General features: G+C 39.2%; 1 pseudogene; it reads left to right on the top strand.

Annotated features, from left to right (window-relative positions):
- Positions 1-19,350, top strand: part of LOC135213636 (tetratricopeptide repeat protein 21B-like) — a 30,434-nt pseudogene that overhangs the window by 7,553 nt on the left and 3,531 nt on the right.

Below are 19,350 nucleotides of genomic sequence, written 5' to 3'. Positions count from 1 at the left end.
AGGACTATCAGTGAAGTATCTTATGATTCTTTTTTTTTTTAGTCGTTGGATTTTGGTTATTTAGTCAGGCATTAGAATTTTTTGAACTTGTTTCTTTGTGTTTGACTTTGCTTTTCACTGACTATGTCTGACTGACAAGTGACAAGTACCCGTTACTATAACAAGGGTTGCAGGGCACAGTTGACATCTGCCAAGTACGACATGTGTACGGTATGTACAAAGTGTAGGGGTCAAAGCAGTGGGAGACTTTGTCTTCTCATTTGTCTAAATTGTAGAAAGATAGGCTACGTAAGGTGACTGCTTGATACAAAAGATCGTTAGCTAGTCAGGCATCGTTAAAATCCTTATCTGATGTGTCTGTTATTTCTGTATTATCTCCTAAACCCAGTGTCTCATCTATACCACCTAATCCTTTACCCAGCTCCCATGTTTCTGAACCCAGTCCCATTGCCCACCTTGAAGTGAGGTTCGAAAGTAAGTTTGAGTTGTTAGCTAACTCTATGGCTCAGTTGGGGGAGTCAGTGCATGTTCTTCTCAAAAGAAAGGAAAGTGCAGTGTTGGTGGAGCAGCTGGCTGTCCATCCTGCCAATTCTCCTGGGCAAAGTTCCCTGACACACACCCCCACACCTGGGAGAAGTCATACTGGAGGCCCAAGGGAGATTGGTGGGGTCTGCCTGCAGACAGTCGTCTTCTCAGTCGCATCTGTCAGTGCCTCCCTGGTAACAAAAGACAACCATCGGAAAGGCGTCTTGGATTGTGAGCATCGTCTTTCATACTGCATTTGGTAGTCTGGCTTTTTGTTATTAATGGTAGTGTGCCCAGGGCAGTGGCAATGTCTGTGCTTTACTAGTGCTTGGTGAATTCCTTGCTGTAAGGCCCCCACTATGTAGTAGGTGACCCTTGGTCTGACACCACACCTCTGCTAGTTTAGATGACCTGTGCCAGAGGCAGTATTTACTGCTATAGCTCTTTTAACAGGTAAGGAAACAACAAGCACTGTGTTAATGCTAGCAAAATTGTTTCTATTCACATGTCATTATCAGTTATAAATTGCAGTAATTTTTCCATCCATGAATCCCACCTAGCAGTGTGGCAATCAGCTTTGTAATTACTTTGATAAGTTACTTACATAAAAATGATATTTTCATAATAAAATGAGATTTTATTCATACTTACCAAGTAAATACAGAATGGGAGAGCCCACCCACCTCCCCTCTCATGGATGAGCTCAATTTACTTATGCCCCCACATGGACGATAGGGCGTAAATAAATTGATCTCGTTAGCTACATTGTTTACCTATGGGGGATACCTGCCTGCACCAAAACAAAAGAATCGCTACCGAGATTTTAAACTTTTAGCTGTCAGTACTTAGAAGTTCTTAGCTATTTAATTACTTGGTAAATATAAATAAAATCTCATTTTATTATAAAAGGACTATATTTCAGGTTCAGAGGAGTTTAGGCACTTCACCAGATATTCTGTACCTGTCTGCTGTGTTAGGACGCATGAAGAATCAGCCCTCGGAGAAGATTTTAGGTGAATGGGAAATGGTGTTAAATTTTTGCAATTGAGTTATTTTTGCATATTGTAATTAAGTTTTCAGGTTTCACTGTATATATGTACTGAGTTACATACAACCCTTTAACCATACCTACAATAAAGTAAAAGTATTTGCTTAAAGTGGCACCAGAAGGAGCATCATAACAGAATAATAACTTTACAGCTAGTCAGACCGAGTACATTTAAGCTATTCTTTGTCTCACTCTTAGCTCAGGGGTATGAAGAACTTGCAAAGACCTAGTAACTAAGAGGGTTAATATCAATTTCAGAATTGTTGAATGAAGCTATAGAGAACCACTTCAAAAGTTACCGCACCCTGTCTTTTGGAGCTACTTATCTTGCTGCCTTAAATCCAGATTTCCTTCTTCTGATTGCCAATGAGGCCTTGCTGTATGTTTCCTAATCAAGTAAGTTTGGTTTTTATTGTATTTATTATAGTTTTTCTTAACAATAAAACTGAAATTATAATCTGAATAAGAACTTCAGAAAAATACATATTGCCAAAGTTATCCATACTACTTGTCAGCTTACATCTTTTGTCTCAAAAAATGGGCAAAGAAAATGACAAGATTATTGACAGATTTTCCCATACCACTTATTTGGTTACCCAACACCCAAGAACCAAGTGCATTACTTATGTCTGATAACTGAAGTATGCCATATTTGTCTTGAGCATAACCAAAAATTATTTGATTGTTTATAGATCTATAATTAAAAAAATCTGATAAGTGCCATTAATTTCAGTTCTAAATGTCATTGCTTATAGAACTGAATCTAGCTTGTTAAAATGCCAGATTGTTTTTTTTTTATTATTAATTTTTTCTTTATTTGTAGCCTAGTCCAACTGGTGCAGCAGGAAGTAACATGCCTCCAATAATGAACCGCATCTTACTGGTTTTAGAAGCTATCACACGAGCTTGCCCTGCTCTGTTAGCAGCTCTTATACTGTCAGCTCGAATTAAGTTCATAACTGGTGATGTAAAAACAGCAGCAACTTCTTTGCAAAATGTTTTTAGATAATATTGGTAAGTGTGTTATATTTAATTAATTAAACATGAATAAATATTTTTGCAAGTAACAGTCAGTTTTATGAATCATTACTCATTTTAGTTCATATTAACATTGCAACAGACAAGTTCATCGCAAGTAATAAATCCTTACAACCAAGGTAGATGGTGCTAATGATGACTCTATTCAAGGTTAGAACATTTTTTGTCATGCCTATAGTTATCGTCCCATACAGTATTGCATAGTTGCGTAACAAGACCATTACATTAATTCCTTTGGGGATGTGTGGTGTGGGAGGGACTGAATGTAAATGTTCATTCATGGTATTTTTGTGCAAACTGGAGCAATGAAATCTGCATGTCAACTGTTTGTTACACAAGAGATTAAAATTTGTGAATATCATTCTATCTAATAGTTAAACATCTAATCTTTTATTCTTAGATTCCACCAGTGCAGAAGCCCATTTATTGATGGCACAAATTCAACTCCATCAAGGAAATTATAAACAAGCACAACTCTCTTTGGAAGTAGGACTTTCTTACAATTTTGAAGTAAGTAAAAACAAAAATAGTATTTTTTTGTATTGTTGAAATATTGCTTATCATTCTAGCTTTTGATATTAGAACAATAGTTTTTAATATTTTGAGTGCTTAGCGTTGAATAAAGTTGTTAATTCTTCAGCATTTCATTTCTTAAAGGTACGAGAGCAGCCTACTTATCATCTCGTACGTGCAAGAGTTCTGAAAAAAGAAGGACAATATGCTGAAGCTATAAAAACTCTGAAGTCTTGTCTCAGTCTTGCTAATACAAGACCAACTAGTAAGTATTCAAGTTAGTAATTTAAAAAGTATTTAAAATTACTGTAGATTACCCTTTTTTGTTTAACCATGAATTATCTGTTGAAAATTTTCCTAAAACGAAATGCAAAATTACCTTCCTTTACCAATAGTTGTGTTTCATTACAACCCACATTTGCATCCTGAATGTTTCCAATGTTTTTGTCAGTCATAAGAAAGGAGTTGTCTCAGCATGGTATGGATCCCTCGCGAATAAGGGGGTTCCACTGAAATCACCTGCCCCCAATAAAGCTGATTTTGATGAAAGATAGCCAGTGTTTGTTTACATTGATTGGAGTAGTTATTTACTGCTGAGAATTACTGAATATGCTATTAATATGTCACTTTTACAAAATTTGAAAGCTATTTTTGACATTTTTTTTTTTCTTTTTTTACAGCAACAAAAGGTACCCGTAACAAAGCTGAAATGACCTTGCCAGATCGAGTGTCAATTTTTCTTGAACTCTGTGATGCCTACAGGTTGAATAATCAGCCTGAGGAAGCTGCTAAGATTATGACACAGGCAATGACTGAGTTTCAGTAAGACAAGTTTGTTTCATCTTGAGTTCATCTGTTCTATATATATGATTATGTTGACAATCTTCAATGTCCCCAGACTTGGTTTTTGGTCAAACAGACAAAAAAATAATGGTAGGCTAACAACTTCTGGCACCTGGACTCATTTTTTGCTTCAGTCTCCTATATTACATTTCTTTTATGTCAGTGCTGTTAACAATTATGTTAAGGATTCTGTAGCTCATTTCCTTTCTGTTGTATTGCCAGTTTTCATTATCATTCTTGAAATTTTCCATTATTCATAAGCTAACACTTTTAAGTTTTTTTTCTGTTCCAATTTGTATTTAATGATACATATGTGTTTTAGTTATGAGAGTACATATACTTAAGGATTATGAGCTTCTCTGTGCCACAAACTTAGTCGTTAAATATTTTCATGCACAGTAGCTCACACATCTTAACAGACACTTTGCTTTCTGGTCAGTAACAAAAAGACTGGGGTTTTTCTTGAAACCTTTAGGTATGACTCCAGACCCCCTGATGAATTGCCCAGTATACTTCCATACCCCCTTCATGTAAGTCCACTTAAGTCCTATTTGTTGACAGTACATATAACTTAATATACTTAGTTTAATACATACTTAGGTATGAATAGCTAGGAATAGAACATACAAGAAAATCAAAAGCATTTATAGTTTTATGTATATAGTTATTTATTTACAAAATGTCCCCAGTATACATTGACACATTTATATCAAATATATACAAATATCCAGAGATCAAATCTCACACCACCAGCTTGTGGTTCTCATACCCCCAAGGGGTATGGATACCCCTGTTAAAAACCCTTGTATTAGAGCATGCACTTGGATGTTTTATTAGTATCTTACACCTGACAGCAGTTTCACATAGTTTTTGACCTACAGTAACCTGTCGTTACTCTTAACATTCAGTCGGTATCGATTGATAAAATGTTATCATAGCAGAAAAGTAATCATAATTATTTAGCTGATAGTACAGAAGTGTTGAGGTGTGTAAAATTTTAAACTCACAGGGCAGGCCTTCATGTATATAAAGTTGCGCAAAGTTTGTAGATATTTCTTAGTTGATATTAAGCTAATTCAGTATTGCTTATATCAGGGAAGACTCATGTAACTATGAATCCACTCTTGGAGATTATCTTGCTTTATCTAGCACAAGTATATGATTTGTTATTTTGTCTATCAGGGAACTGAGAAGAAGTCAGGTTTAAATATTGCCAGTCTGGGACTTAGCACTGCAGCGTGGGGATGTAGAACATGCATTATCTATGCTGCGCAATATTGGCCCGGGACAACAATATTATTTGGAGGCAAGGGATAAAATGGCTTCTATATATCTCAACCACCTGAAGGATAAGCGTATGTTTGCTTCCTGTTACAAGTAAGTTGTAAATGGTTGATAGTTGCCCAATAGTGAGTAATCAGATAATTATGATCACAGAATTGTTGAGAAGTGTCTTCATTGAAAGTTGTTCTTTTACATATTTCCAGTTAAATTTTACTATGGTAATGACATACATTATTTAAAAATGTGAACAGTTCAGCTGTATGTATTTGAAATAGATAAACTTAACTTGAGTGGGGATAGACCTCAACTAGACAGCTAGTAATAGTTCAAAAGAAAATAGGATACTTGTAGAGTTCATTTACAACTTTTTTTTATTTCTCAGCTGGTTCATCCATACATGTCTTTTTGCATTCATATACACATGTTTTGCACATTTACAGAGAGGTGGTAGAGAAGAACCCTACACCTCAGAGTTATTTGCTTCTTGGAGATGCATACATGTCTATACAAGAGCCTGACCGAGCTATTGAGGTAAAACTGCTGTTTGAACTTTGTGCAGCTTTCAGTATGATCTGAAAGCATATTCTTGATTGTTCCTTTGAGAAAACTATCAGATATCAGTAAAATATAAAGGAGTTTGATTATGAAATAGGATTTTTATTTTTAATTCTATAAAAACTAAATCTTAAAATACACTAATAATTAATTTTTTTTCTTATTCAAATAAAAGTTTTTTATGTAGTCTTATGAGTGATATTAGTTGAACAAGGCTAGAGTAAAATAATTGCAATTTGGACGTAATTGAATAGGTAAATTTTATTTGTAGTTGCCTAGAAGGATAGAAGTGACTCGAGGTTGTCAAGTAAAAATACTTTAATTTACTTGTAGTTGCAATGTCAGTCTGTGCTGCTGAGTTTTGAATTGTGTACACAAATGTGAAACATGGTTTTTATAATGGGTATTGCAATGACTGAAATTTCTGTAATACTGCATTTTTTTTATCTGAGAAAAAAAAAACACATTTTTATATGATAAATAATTATTAAAGAAAGAATGAAGTTTAAGTTGATGCTATAGTATGTAGTCTGATGAACTTCCATTTACACATAGGTCAAGCTTCATCAGAAAAGCTGACACAAAGGTAATGGATGTAGGTCTCTGGAGTTTCTAAGTAGCAATGTTAATTCCCATTTAGATGATCATTTTCAAATATTAATAGTTTCATTTAATGTATGACACTTACCTGGCAGGTATATATATAGCTATATTCTCTGTTCCACCTGGCAGAAATTTTCAAAACTCGCGGCAAACGCTAGTAACCTATTAGTAGTTCAGGCAACCACCACCCCGTTACCGTGGCGCTAGCGCTAGGAACCGTTCCCAATTGGGCCAGATTTTCTCTGCCAGCCGAACCGGCAACATTGTTGGTGGTTCCCTGCTAGGATTTTCATTCTCGTTGCTGACTTTTCATGGATTTTTGGTATTGTACTCGGAAACGTTAGCTTGGCATTCGCTTTGGATTGTTCTTTAAAGATGTCTGATACTGGGAGTATGTTTAGAGTGTGTGTAAAAGAGGGGTGTAAGGTAAGATTGCCGAAAGCTTCGGTCGACCCTCATACCATTTGTAAGAAGTGGTAGGGAGAATGTTGTGTACTTGGGAGAATAGATGCATTGAATGTGAGAATTTATCAGAGAAGGAATGGAAGATATTTATGAAATATGTTGAGAGACTTGAGAAAGATCGTGTAAGGAGGTCTGTTTCTCGTAGTGAGAAGTCAAATTCTTCTAGTAAAAGGAGTGAATGTATTTCCTCTCCAGCTCCTTCTAATGTAGAGTTGGTAGTTCCTTCTCCCCAGGTATCTCCTGCGCCCGCTGCTGTATCGGAGGAGGCGAACGATACAAATATTGTGAAGGTGTTCGCTGCCCTTGCGTCCATGGGCGACCAGATACAGCGACTTACAGATAGAGTTAGTGCTTTCGATGTCAGTGAAAGTGTAGTGGAGGGGGCGTCTGATCGTCTCTCTCGTGCTCCTAGACCTAGACCTCTGTCAAGCTCCCAGACCCAAGGGAGAAGGCATGTCGACAGTCGAAGGGAGGCGAGAGAGGTTTTGTCACGGTCAGGCGTCCCTTCGAACAGTCCTGTTGCAAGTTCCCAGGCTGTTTTTTTTTTGCAGTTGCGTCCGCAGAGAAAAGGCGTAACTGGGAAGTGTGCGTCCTCGGAAGGTTCGACTTCCGATCGAGAACGTCGGTATGCAGTGGTGTCTCGCCCCCGCCCCTCAAGAGGTACTTTCAGGACATCAACTGCTTTCTGAGAGACAGGCTCAAGATCGTGAGGCTTGGAGTAGTCCTGAGGTGTTGTCCTCCTCGGAAGACGGGACGCAGTGCCGATCAAGAAGGCAAAAGGATTTTTCGTGCTAGAGAGGACTCAGGGCGCACTGGCGCTATACGTCCTTCTCGGCCTGGTATTTCGATGGGAGAATCTCCTCCATCTTCTTGTGTATCTTCCCCTCGTCTTTCTCCTCCGTCGGGTAGAGTACAAGATCGCTCTCCGTTAGGTCGCAGTCCCGCTCGTAATCCTCCGCCTTTGTCGTCTACCATTCAGGAGGATAGTACGAAGGGTTTCTTAAGGGAAATGCAGTCCAAGCTGGCAGTTCTGGCGAAGTCCTGGGATGCGCCTGAGCAAGCATCTTCGAGGCGTAAGGACGATTTCCTTCCCATTAAGTCTTCTTAAAGGGAATACAAGGACGCGTTCGCCGAGGACTCAGGGCGCACTGGCGCTAGGAGGACAAGCGATCGCTTGGTTTTGCAGGACGCAGAACACAGGAAGAAAATAGTTTCGGAAGAAGCAGGACGCAAACATCAGGACGCGGGACCAATTGTGGACGCAGGACGCAGGCGACAGGAAGCAGGCGTGTCTACGATGGACGCAGGACGCAGGCGGCAGGACATCGAGAGGCGGCAGGACGCCGACTCCTCGGTAGCCGCAGGACGCAGGCGGCAGGACGCTATTCCGTCAACGAAGCGTCAACACGACAATGAGTTACAAGACATTTCTCAGCAGAAGAGGAATTGGAATTAATTGAGGAAAAGAATACGAACCTTCTTCAGATTATAAGGTTCTGACTTCACGTCTTATTGCTATTTTTGAGGGGGAATTTAAACCGACAGCTCCGTTATCCCCCTTATCACAGTTTTTCCAAGACTAGGACTCCAAAGAAGTCCTCTTTCCTTAAAATGACGATGTCAATTTCGGCGAAGAAGGCCCTTCAACGTGTGAATGACTGGATGAAGGATAAGAAAGAAGCGGGAAAATACTCTTTTGGGTTTTGTTCCACCAGCTAAGTTAGCTTTGCTAAATCAGGAGTATGGTACGCTACTGGAGAAAGTCTAGGCCTGGGAGTACCTGCCTCCTCCCAGGGGGACTTCTCCAGTATAGTAGACAGCTCACGCAGACAGGCGTTACAGGTCTGCTAAGGTCTGGTGGACGTCTTTCAGAATTTGACCATCTTTTTAAAGGGATTTTTAGGACTTTCGAAGTCTTCAATTCCTGGATTGGTCTTTGGGGAGCACTAGCGAAACTCCCTAGAAGAAGAGGATTCGCAGGATTTAGAAACAGCTAAGAGCATTATGTCCTGCATGGACAAGGCTCTGAGAGACGGAACGAATGAACTGGCTTCGTTATTCACAGCAGGAGTACTTAAGAAGAGATCGCTGTTGTGTTCTTTCGCTTCAAAAGGAGTTTCTAACTCTCAGAAATCGGAGTTGCTGTTCTCTCCTCTTTCGAAACAGCTGTTTCCTTCAGAGGTGATTAGGGATATAGCTCTCTCCCTTTCTCAGAAGGCCACTCAAGATCTTCTCTCGTCTTCAGTTAAGAAGTTCTTACCACCCAAGTTGGTGAAGAAGACTCCAAAGGATACTAGGCCTTCGCAACAGCCCTTTTGAGGAAGGACATTCGCTCGACCCGCTTGAGGGGTAAGAGAGTACCCGCTAAAAGAGAGCCAAGACCCCCTCTAAAGAATGAGAACTCAGTCCTCCAGACGACAGTGGGAGCCAGACTTCAAGGTTTCTGGGAAGTTTGGCAAGATATGAAGGCAGATCCTGGCCTGTCAACGTAGCTCGGGAAGGGTACAAGATTCCTTTCTTGAAGAGACCTCCTCTCGCAACATCTCCGAGAGCCCTCGGGGCAAATTACAACGATTTAGTGAAGAAAGCGGCTCTGTGGGAGCAAGTAGCTTCCATGCTAGAGAAAGGAGCCATAGAGCCTGTTCTGGATCACGAATCTCCGGGATTTTACACAACCGTCTGTTCCTGGTTGCAAAGTCCTCGGGAGGTTGGAGGCCAGTGCTGGACGTAAGTCAACTGAATCTTTTCGTAGAAAAGACAAGTTCACTATGGAGACGAACGATTCAGTACTGGCAGCGGTACGTCCAGGGGACTGGATGGCGACCCCTGGACTTACAAGACGCATACTTTCATTCCGATTCATCCAGGAAGCAGGAAGTATCTAAGGTTTGTGATTCGGACAGGTCTTTCAGTCAAGGCCCTATGCTTCGGCCTTTGCACAGCCCCTCAAGTGTTCACGAGGATGATGTCCAATGTGGCGAGATGGTTACATTTAAGAGGGATCAGAGTGTCTTTTTATCTGGACGACTGGTTGATAAGATCCCAATCAAGAAGTCAATGTCTGGAGGACTTGAGTCAAACATTGGACTTAGCAAAAGACCTAGGTCTGGTAGTAAACATGGGAAAGTCTCAATTGGATCCCCAACAACAGATAGTTTATTTGGGGATTCAGATATCGGCAGTGACTTTTCGGGCTTTTCCGTCCCCCGAAAGGCAAGCCCAATGCATTCGGAAGGTGCAGGACTTTCTAAAGAAGGACGATGCTCAGCAAGAGAGTGGGATGAGTCTACTGGGCACACTCTCTTCGCTAGAGAGGTTCATTCTTTCTTAGGAAGACTGCACATGAGACCTCTACAGTTTTTCCTGAAGAATTCATGGCCAAGAAAATTGCAACCGGATTCCTTCCAGTTTCTTAATTCCGGCCGAAGTAAAGGAGGAATTAAAGTGGTGGCTAACTCCAGGCAGGTTAGCAAGAGGGATGTCGCTTCAGCAGAAGAGCCCAGACCTCGTCTTATTTTCCGACGCGTCGGACGGTGGGTTTGGGAGCGACATTAGGCCCTCAAGAGGTGTCGGGACTTTGGAGCAAGGAAGAAACAAAGTGGCACATAAACAGGAAGGAACTGATGGCAATTTCTTGGCTTTGAAGCACTTCAGAGAGTTGATTCGAGACAAGACGGTGCAGGTCAACTCGGACAACACCACGGCTCTGGCATACATCCGAAAACAAGGAGGAAACTCATTCCTTTCCCCTTTACAATCTGGCAAAGGAAGTTCTGCTTTGGGCGAAGAGGAAAAGGTCGTGATACTCACCAGATTTATACAAGGAGAGAAGAATGTGGGTGCGGACCTGTTGAGCAGAAGAGAACAACTTCTCTCGACGGAGTGGACGTTGCACATGGAGGTTTGCCAGAGCCTGTGGAAGTTGTGGGGCCGTCCAGTAGTAGATCGTGTTTGCGACAGCCAGAACAAAAAGGTTACCAACCTATTGCTCTCCGGTTCCAGACCAGGAAGCAGTGGCGGTCGACGCATTCCTGATGGATTGGTCAAACTTAGATCTGTACGCTTTTCCTCCGTTCAAGGTACTGGGGAAAGTGATGAAGAAGTTCAGGGAGAGCCAAGGAACGAGGATGACCTTAATAGCCCGTTTTGGCCGGCCCAAAGTTGGTTCACAGAGGTACTGGAATGGACAGTAGATACGCCAAGGACTCTTCCTCGAGTAGATTTACTCAGACAACCCCACTTCGACAGGTTTCACAAGAATACCCTCGCTCTGGTCTGACTGCGTTCAGACTATCGAACGTCTGGTCAGAGCGAGGGGATATTCTAGAGAGGTGGCCAGTGCAGTGGCTAGAGCCAGAAGAACCTCCACAATCACAGTATATCAGTCGAAGTGGGACAATTTCCGGAAGTGGTGTAAGAACAGAAAGTGTCTTCATCCAGTACCTCTGTGACCCAAATCGCAGATTTCCTTCTATACTTGAGGAAGGATTTACGCTTGTCAGTTTCGACAATCAAAGGTTATAAGAGTATGCTAACCTCAGTGTTTAGACAGGCGGGACCTAGACATCTCGAATAACTTAGACCTTCGAGATCTGATTAGGTCATTTGGTACGAAGAAACAAGCACAATGCAGGCCACCTGCTTGGAACCTTGATGTGGTCTTGAAGTATTTAACTTCTAGCAAATTCGAGCCTTTAGAGGAAGCCTCTCTGAGAGATCTTGCTAAGAAGACTATCTTTTTAGTAGCATTGGCAACTGCTAAAAGAGTTAGTGAGCTTCAGGCCATATCGAAGAAGGTGGGATGGAGACATGGCAACGCAGTGTGTTCATTCCAAGAAGGTTTCTTGGCCAAGAATGAGAATCCAGCTAATCCTTGGCCAAGATCCTTTGAATGAAGTTTTGGGTTTGGCTGAGTAGTGGGTCACGAGCAAGAAAGAGTTCTCTGCCCAGTGAGAGCGTTGCGGTGTTATATGGAAAGAACAAGAGGTATCAGAGGGAAGTCTGATGCTCTGTGGTGTTCAGTTAAAGACCCCAGTAGACCCATGACGAAGAACGCTCTAGCTTCTTCATGAGAGAGTTAAATTAAAGAGGCTCATATGCTGTGTCAAGAGCAGAGCTTTGGTATTTGAAAGTGAAGGCTCATGAAGTCAGGGCAGTGGCGACTTCATTAGCTTTTAAAAAGAATTTCAGCCCTCAAGGAAATTATTGAATCCACATATTGGAGAACTAATTCAATATTTTGCGTCTCATTATCTTAGGGATGTTCAGACAACCTTTGATAATTGTCAGACACTAGGTCCATACGTGTCCTCTGGTACAGTATTGGGCAAAGGAGTTTACTACCCCATAACCTTCTTTTAAGCTAGTTGATTTTATTAGGTGATGGTGTTTGTGTTTATTGTTGTCTGAGAAAAGTGTGCGGTACTTTTCTCAGTCTTGTTAGTATTATCCGGTGATGTGTGTGTAGTTCAGGTGAATGATCGAGTACTAGCTTGAAATGCCGTGGCATAAGAGGCTCGTAGGGTTCTGTCAACACATTGGTCACGTCCAGTTGTCAGTTCCAGTCTTAGCTTCTTCAACATACAGGACACTCCTTGTTGAGAGCTACTAAGGTTTTTTAAGCAGGCTTAGAGGCAGGACCTATGAAGTCAGCTACCTTAGCAGGTAAGGAACCTGGAGTCTTAATAATATTTTAATAATAATATTTTTATACTCTAAGAATGTTGCTGTCCTTGACCCACCTCCAAATGTGTCAATCAGCTAGATATATACCTGCCAGGTAAGTGTCATACATTAAAATGAAGTTTTTATGATAAAACAAAGTTTAATGTATACTTACCTGGCAGGTATATATAATTTAATTCCACCCGCCTCCCCTCAGGAGACAGGGTTCAGAGAAAATCTGGCCCAATTGGGAACGGTTCCTAGCGCTAGCGCCACGGTAACGGGGTGGTGGTTGCCTGAACTACTAATAGGTTACTAGCGTTTGCCGCGAGTTTTGAAAATTTCTGCCAGGTGGAACAGAGAATATAGCTATATATAGACCTGCCAGGTATAAGTATACATTACAACTTTGTTTTATCATAAAAACTTCTTTTTAGTAGGCAAGAATAGATCATGCTGAGGTGATAAAACTTACAATAATATCTAACAAATAGTCAAGCAAAAATAAATTCTTATTCTCTCAGAAATCAATAGTCTGATAGTAAGGAGATAATTGTAGAAAGCAGGGATACAGTCTCCAGTATAAGTGACAACAGTCTCAGAAAGTAGCCAGCTTATCATGGAAGAAGTTAATTGTAGACTGTCATAGTGATATAGAAAGCCTTGTAGTGGTTTTTTGTTCCAGGTTTTACTGAATATCTTACAAAAATAAAGCTTTAACATCTAGTGGATCACATTCGAATTATGTGTTTTTGTGTGAAGAAATAGTTATTTAAAATGTTGAAATATGTCTGGTAGAGTTCATGTATTCTGTCTTTATTGCTTGTCACAGGTATATGAGCAAGCACTGCAGCGCAATCCTAGAGATTCTGTTCTGGCATGTCGTATGGGGCAAGCTTTAGTGAAAACACATCAGTATGGAAAGGCAATTAATTATTACAAGGAAGCTATAAAGACAGGAAGTAGTAATCAACTGAGGTATGATTCTTTATAGTATATATATATATATATGTGCATGGGTGATAGTTCTTTCATGTAACTATTTTTGTGTACTTACAAACAGACTGTGGATTTAGAAATGTCTAGAGTTTTTGAAGTCATGTTGAATGTGTCTTAGCTTGTAATTTCAAAAGTTATTAAATAATATTAATAATGTTAGATGCAGGGATCAATGTCTTGGTATCAAAATACTTGGTGCTTGTGTAATTTTATTTCTATGGTTTTTTGCCAGTTTTAGTTTCCTTAGGATCAAACAAAAGAACTACATAGTGATTCAACATTTTGTATTCACTTATTGCAGGTATGATTTAGCAGAATTGCAGATGCGTTTGAAGCAGTTTGACAAAGCTGAAAAAACTATATCACAAGCATTTGAAGTAGAACAGCAGAATCAACTGGATCTCACCTCAATGTTAACACAGGCGAAACTTCTTAACCTTTTAGCCAAGGTATTGGAATTCTTTTTATAATTTATTTTGAATTTTGGTGTGTGGCACGTACAGTACCAATTGAACAGTTCCGTTCACTTACAATGCACAAACCTACAAGTCTCAAATTATGTTTGATAGGAATTGAGATATGTCTTGTGTAATGGTACTCTTGTTACTTTGACCACAGTCAGTAAAGGTTAACTCTCCTTCTCCAAGTAGCGTAATAAACGTAAATATTTTATTTGCTTCTGGACCAATATATTCGGTAATGAAATGCATATCTGCAAGTCTCAATAGCATTTGATAGAAATTGAAATATGTCTGCTTACTGGCAGTCCCTGGTTACGGTCCATTATTACGGAGCTTCTCTAGCACCAAAAATTGCCAATTTTCAGTGCAGAAATGCACCAATCTCTAGTTATTGCTGCCGATAATAGAATATTGGAGCCGATGTATACCTAACGGAGGTGCCATTAACCGGTTAGAGGTTTGTATTTAGGGAATCTAAAAAATTATTAAAACAGTATGCTTTGTCATTGCATGAGTTATTTTGTTACAGGTACATGAGCGGAATGGCAATTATGAGGAAGCCCTTAAAGCTCTTGGCAAAGGGAAAGATATCCAAGTTAAAGTACTGAAACGAGCTCAAGTAGAGTTACCTGACACTGTTGCAGAGCAGAGACAGCTTGCAGGAAGGTGTGTTTTCTAATTAATTTAACTTTTTCCAAATACAGGATGTCATTGTTTGTGACAATTTTCTACTTATTACCTGATCTATATTCAGAGTGATTGGGTGTTATAATCTTGGATTCAGTTAAAAAATTAATTCTTAAGTATTTTCTTCTATTCATCTATCTTAGAAATGTATCTATCCATATCCAAGACTCAATGGTGCCGTTAATTTTTATAGTGACTTGTTTAAAATCCATTGATTTTGAAGCAGTAAAAAATACCCCATTTATTTGTCAAGTTAGTCACAAGTTCTGCTCGAAACTGCCCTCATTTGTGGTCTTCAAATATCCCTTGACATTGTACTTTTCATCACAGATAGACAAAAGAAAATCAATAGTACCAAAGTCATTTACTCTGCTGTTGCATATGAAACAAGAGGAACTCATCATAGAATAATCACAACAATTTTTTTTCTAGTATGTGTGCAAAAATGGCAGAATATGCAGCCAACCAGGGAGTTTTTTGAAAAGGCTATAAAATTATATAAGGAAGCACTTCAGCATGATCCAGAGAATGCCTCTATTCTTTTGGCTTTAGCTAGCTTTACATGCAAGTAAGCATTTTCTGTAATTGTACGTATGGATGGTTAAATTGCTAGAATTTACTGAATCAGATTTGTGAAGAGTATATGTCAGCTTAGACAGAATTTACCATGACCTACTATTAAAGTTAGCTTTATCTTTGTGCCATTAGGTGTGATAGTTATTTAAAAAATATCAAAATACGATTGGCTAACCTGCTAGGACTGTCTGTTTAGTCACCTGTTCCCACCAGGTGGTGCTGGAATGTTTAGTTATGGCCAGATTTCTTTAGGCCATGCTCTTATAAAGACTGTGAATTGGTGTTAGTAATGTTTTGATGATTTCTGGCCAATTTTCTTCTGTACAGTGGTGTGCCTGTTTTCTGTTTTTTGCATTATGTCATCTGCAAAAAACAGAGATGAAAGCATTAGGCTGTTAAGGAAAGACTTTGTGGAAACTGAATGTTTTGGGTTTGCAGGATGACCACGCAGCCTATGTTAGCCTAGCTGTTGAGGCATGAGTGAGGTTTTCTTGATGTGTAGAGTGAGTGATCTGACGATAGATGAAAATTTTGGAAATATTGGAAGATGCTTGAGGCCGACAATTTATGTAGACAATTAGTTAGGGTGCACCAGAACCTACAGTCCTTTCCGTATGTCTTCTGGTGCTGCTTTTCCTGCTCTATTAGCTCTACCTGATATTGTAGTTTAATTCCTTTCTCTCCTTTTGCTTCCTATGTAGTTTAGAAGAAAAATAAGTACTAATTGATATATATTCTTATATTAGTTAGGATTTTGACCCGATATTTTAGGGGCACGACACCCCCCTCCGTTTTCGACGTTTTCGGTTTCCCCCCACAAGGGAGAAGGTGTCTGTACTGTCCTGAATCAGTTTGGCTTTCTCCTTGGGACTAAGGTCTGTGCCCTTCTGTTTTAGTGAGATTCAAGCTTTTTCTTGTTCTTTGGCTTTGTTTTGTGGCAACCTCTCTCTCTTCTTTCATTGCTTTGAGAAAAGATTTAGAATTGAAAGCCCTTCCCAGATTTGTGACAGCACCTAATTGAACTACCACTTAGGTAGCAATGGAATATTGGCTATCTTATGGCCAGTTAGAACTCTTAAGTGTTTACCTGGACAGACGTAACCTGAAAAAGGAGAAGTTTTGCACACAACTGATTACCAAGCTTTTACCATTTTTGGAATTGGGTAATCCTCATGGCTTCTGTTCCGTGAACGTCTTCATTTCTTTTAAAACCTTTTTCTAGAGAATGTTGTCTAGCAGCTCAGGGGAGATTAACTGTTTATGCCTCATTATTTGTGAATGTTCAATTGTAGCATGAGGTGTAAAGCCTTAGTCCTATCGTTGCGGTGGGGATATACTTTCTTCTGAACCAAATATGATAGTAATCTTGCTTTCTGTTTTATCGTTAGTTGTTAGGAATTGTACTGTTGAATTTTGGGAGCATGAAGCTACACATTGGTATAGGAGTGTACCTTCCTATATGAAGGCAGTATTTATCTTTAGTTTTGGACTGTTATGGGATTTCCACTCAGGCACAGGAGTCACCAGTCCTCTACAAGATGTAGTCTTTTTTTTTTTTTTTTCCCTGTAAGGATCCTCTGACAAGTCCGGCTATGAGGGCCATACACCCTGTTGTGGTTCCGTCTGGCAACAGTACTTGCCAGTAAGGATCATACATCAGGCAGGAATGTTTAGAGGTTTTTTACTTCCCATTAAAAAAGGCTTTTAGTTCGCTTGGCTGAGCACTGTTTCTCTGGCTGCACTAACCCACCATCCTCATTCAATGTGGTAGTCGGCTAACTTTAACTGTAGGTAAGATTCACTCCAAATTCTAGTGATAATTTTCATGATAATATTTATTATTTGGATACTTTACTTACCTACTTTTAAAGTGGAAACCACCCAGTCTCCCCACATCTTAATGGTCATGAAGAAATTAGGCCTGAACATAAACATTCCAGCATCACCTGGTGGGAACAGTTGATTACATGGAGAGTCTGAGCAGGTTAGTCAACCATATTTTTTTTTTAAATGATTGCATCTAATTTAAATGATTGCACCTAATGGGCCAAAGATAAAGCTAACTTTAACAGTAGGTAAGTATGTAACCAAATACTAATTAATTTTATCATGAAAATTATCATTTTTGTAAGAAATACTGATGATCAATAGGTAATCACATTTAGTCATAAAATTGGAGCAGTTTTTCTTTTTTCCCATGACAGATCAATGACCTAGATCAGTGCCAGTATACTTGCATGACACTCTTGAGGACAGACAAAGAGAATAATAATGCCACTGTGATGATGGCTGATCTTTCTTATCGTAGAAATGAATATGACACTGCAATGTTCCATTTTCAGCAACTTCTTGGTAAGTTGAATTATTTTTTTAAGTCCTATTAAAAATTTTGAGCTTACAACAAGATTTTGCTTAAATGTAGAATTGAATTCTAGGGCACTAGTTTTTTTATGCATCAGCCTGCTCCAAAGAGGGAAAAACAATCAAGTGTCATTATGGAAGCTCTTATTAGTATATACTGTAGTAGTACCAAAGACATTAAACATCTGTTATCCATCAGCTAGATTACAAAGGGTGTCCAATGTATTTGACGGTTCTCTGTAGGGGCCACTTACGGGAGTTCAGATAACTCAATTTGGTGAGTGTGTGGGTTGTTCCATGACCACAGTTGTTTCAGAAAGTGGACCAACAAGTTTAATGTGTGGCAAAACTTTATTAATTAATAAAGAAAAAGTAGGAGGGACTGGAGTTCCCTTTATAGGATAATCATTTAGGTCAGTGGCTGACAAAATTGATGCTCAAAAATACAGTGAAGGGAAAAAGTACAACTGAAATCTAGGATAGGCCAAGTCAGGCTTGACTGTATATTCCTGAGTAGCAGAAGCTAGAGTGAGTTGGAAGTCACATCTAACTGCAATATTTAGTGCTATATTGGCAGAAAATGATTTAGAATAGTAACCTCTTGGTTCCCAGAGAGGTTATACAGTTGTAACATACATATATCAGAGTTATGTATATATTCCAGAGACTGGTATTTTATTCTTCATTACCGAACTCTCATTGTTTTAGACCGCCGACCAGCTTATTTCCCAGCTCTTGCTCGCCTTGTTGAAGTAATGAGAAGGACCGGGACTTTGGATGAAGCAGCTCCGTATATAGAACGTGCAGAACAAGCGACGTTAAGGCCCACTACTGATTCTGGATTTAATTTTTGCAAAGGTTTACATGAATGGTGAGGGTACACTATACGTTATTAAATATTTTTATAGCTTTTATATGCTGTTTGAATAAAAGTAAAATACAGTAGCATTTTGAGGAAGCTGAATATTATGTAATAAATTTGTTTGTTTTATAATAAGCAATAGACATTAATATTGGATATAAAGTACTGTTGCAATTGGTTTCCAGTTTATGATATGGCAGGTAACTTACAAATACTGGACCAACTGAGGCCTGTGTAGTATTTAAGAACCTTATACAGTTTAACATATGCATGCTGCTGTCCAGTGTGCATGCACATTAGTTTGTTGTATACAGTAATCTTCTCATGTATATTATCATAAGTTACTTTTATCAAACCAAGGAACATTTGTAGACTCACAGGGCTCACACAAAGGATTTGTTTTTGATGGGAAATTGGAAATAAGTACAGCACAATAAGAAGTTGGATAGTGGAAGAGGCTAAAGAGAATGGATTAAAAATAAAAAACTGAAAGCACTGATACTGGCCTGAAGGTATTTTGCAAAGTACCATACACAATGTTGCACACTAAATAGTAAACCATTAGTATTCATATCACCCATGACTGCATGTTATTGCAAAATATTTTAAGAGTGCAAAGAATGGAATAAGTCAAAGTTTTAGAATGGCAGAAAAGAAAAGAGCTGTAACATTAAAGAAAGTGCATTCAGAAATAATAGGTTTAGTACAATAACCAGCCCAAGAAGAGTCTTTATTAGGCTCGGAGGTCTAGATAAACTAATCCTTTATATAATATAATAATAATAGTGAAGGCAAGGATTATGATGAAATACACATGATATGCATGCATTGTCTATAGATCACATGCTTTCCTCTATAGTGCCTAG

The sequence above is a fragment of the Macrobrachium nipponense genome, chromosome 43, assembly GCF_015104395.2.
Source record: "Macrobrachium nipponense isolate FS-2020 chromosome 43, ASM1510439v2, whole genome shotgun sequence".
Taxonomy (NCBI): domain Eukaryota; kingdom Metazoa; phylum Arthropoda; class Malacostraca; order Decapoda; family Palaemonidae; genus Macrobrachium; species Macrobrachium nipponense.
This window is presented reverse-complemented; position numbering and strand designations above follow the sequence as displayed.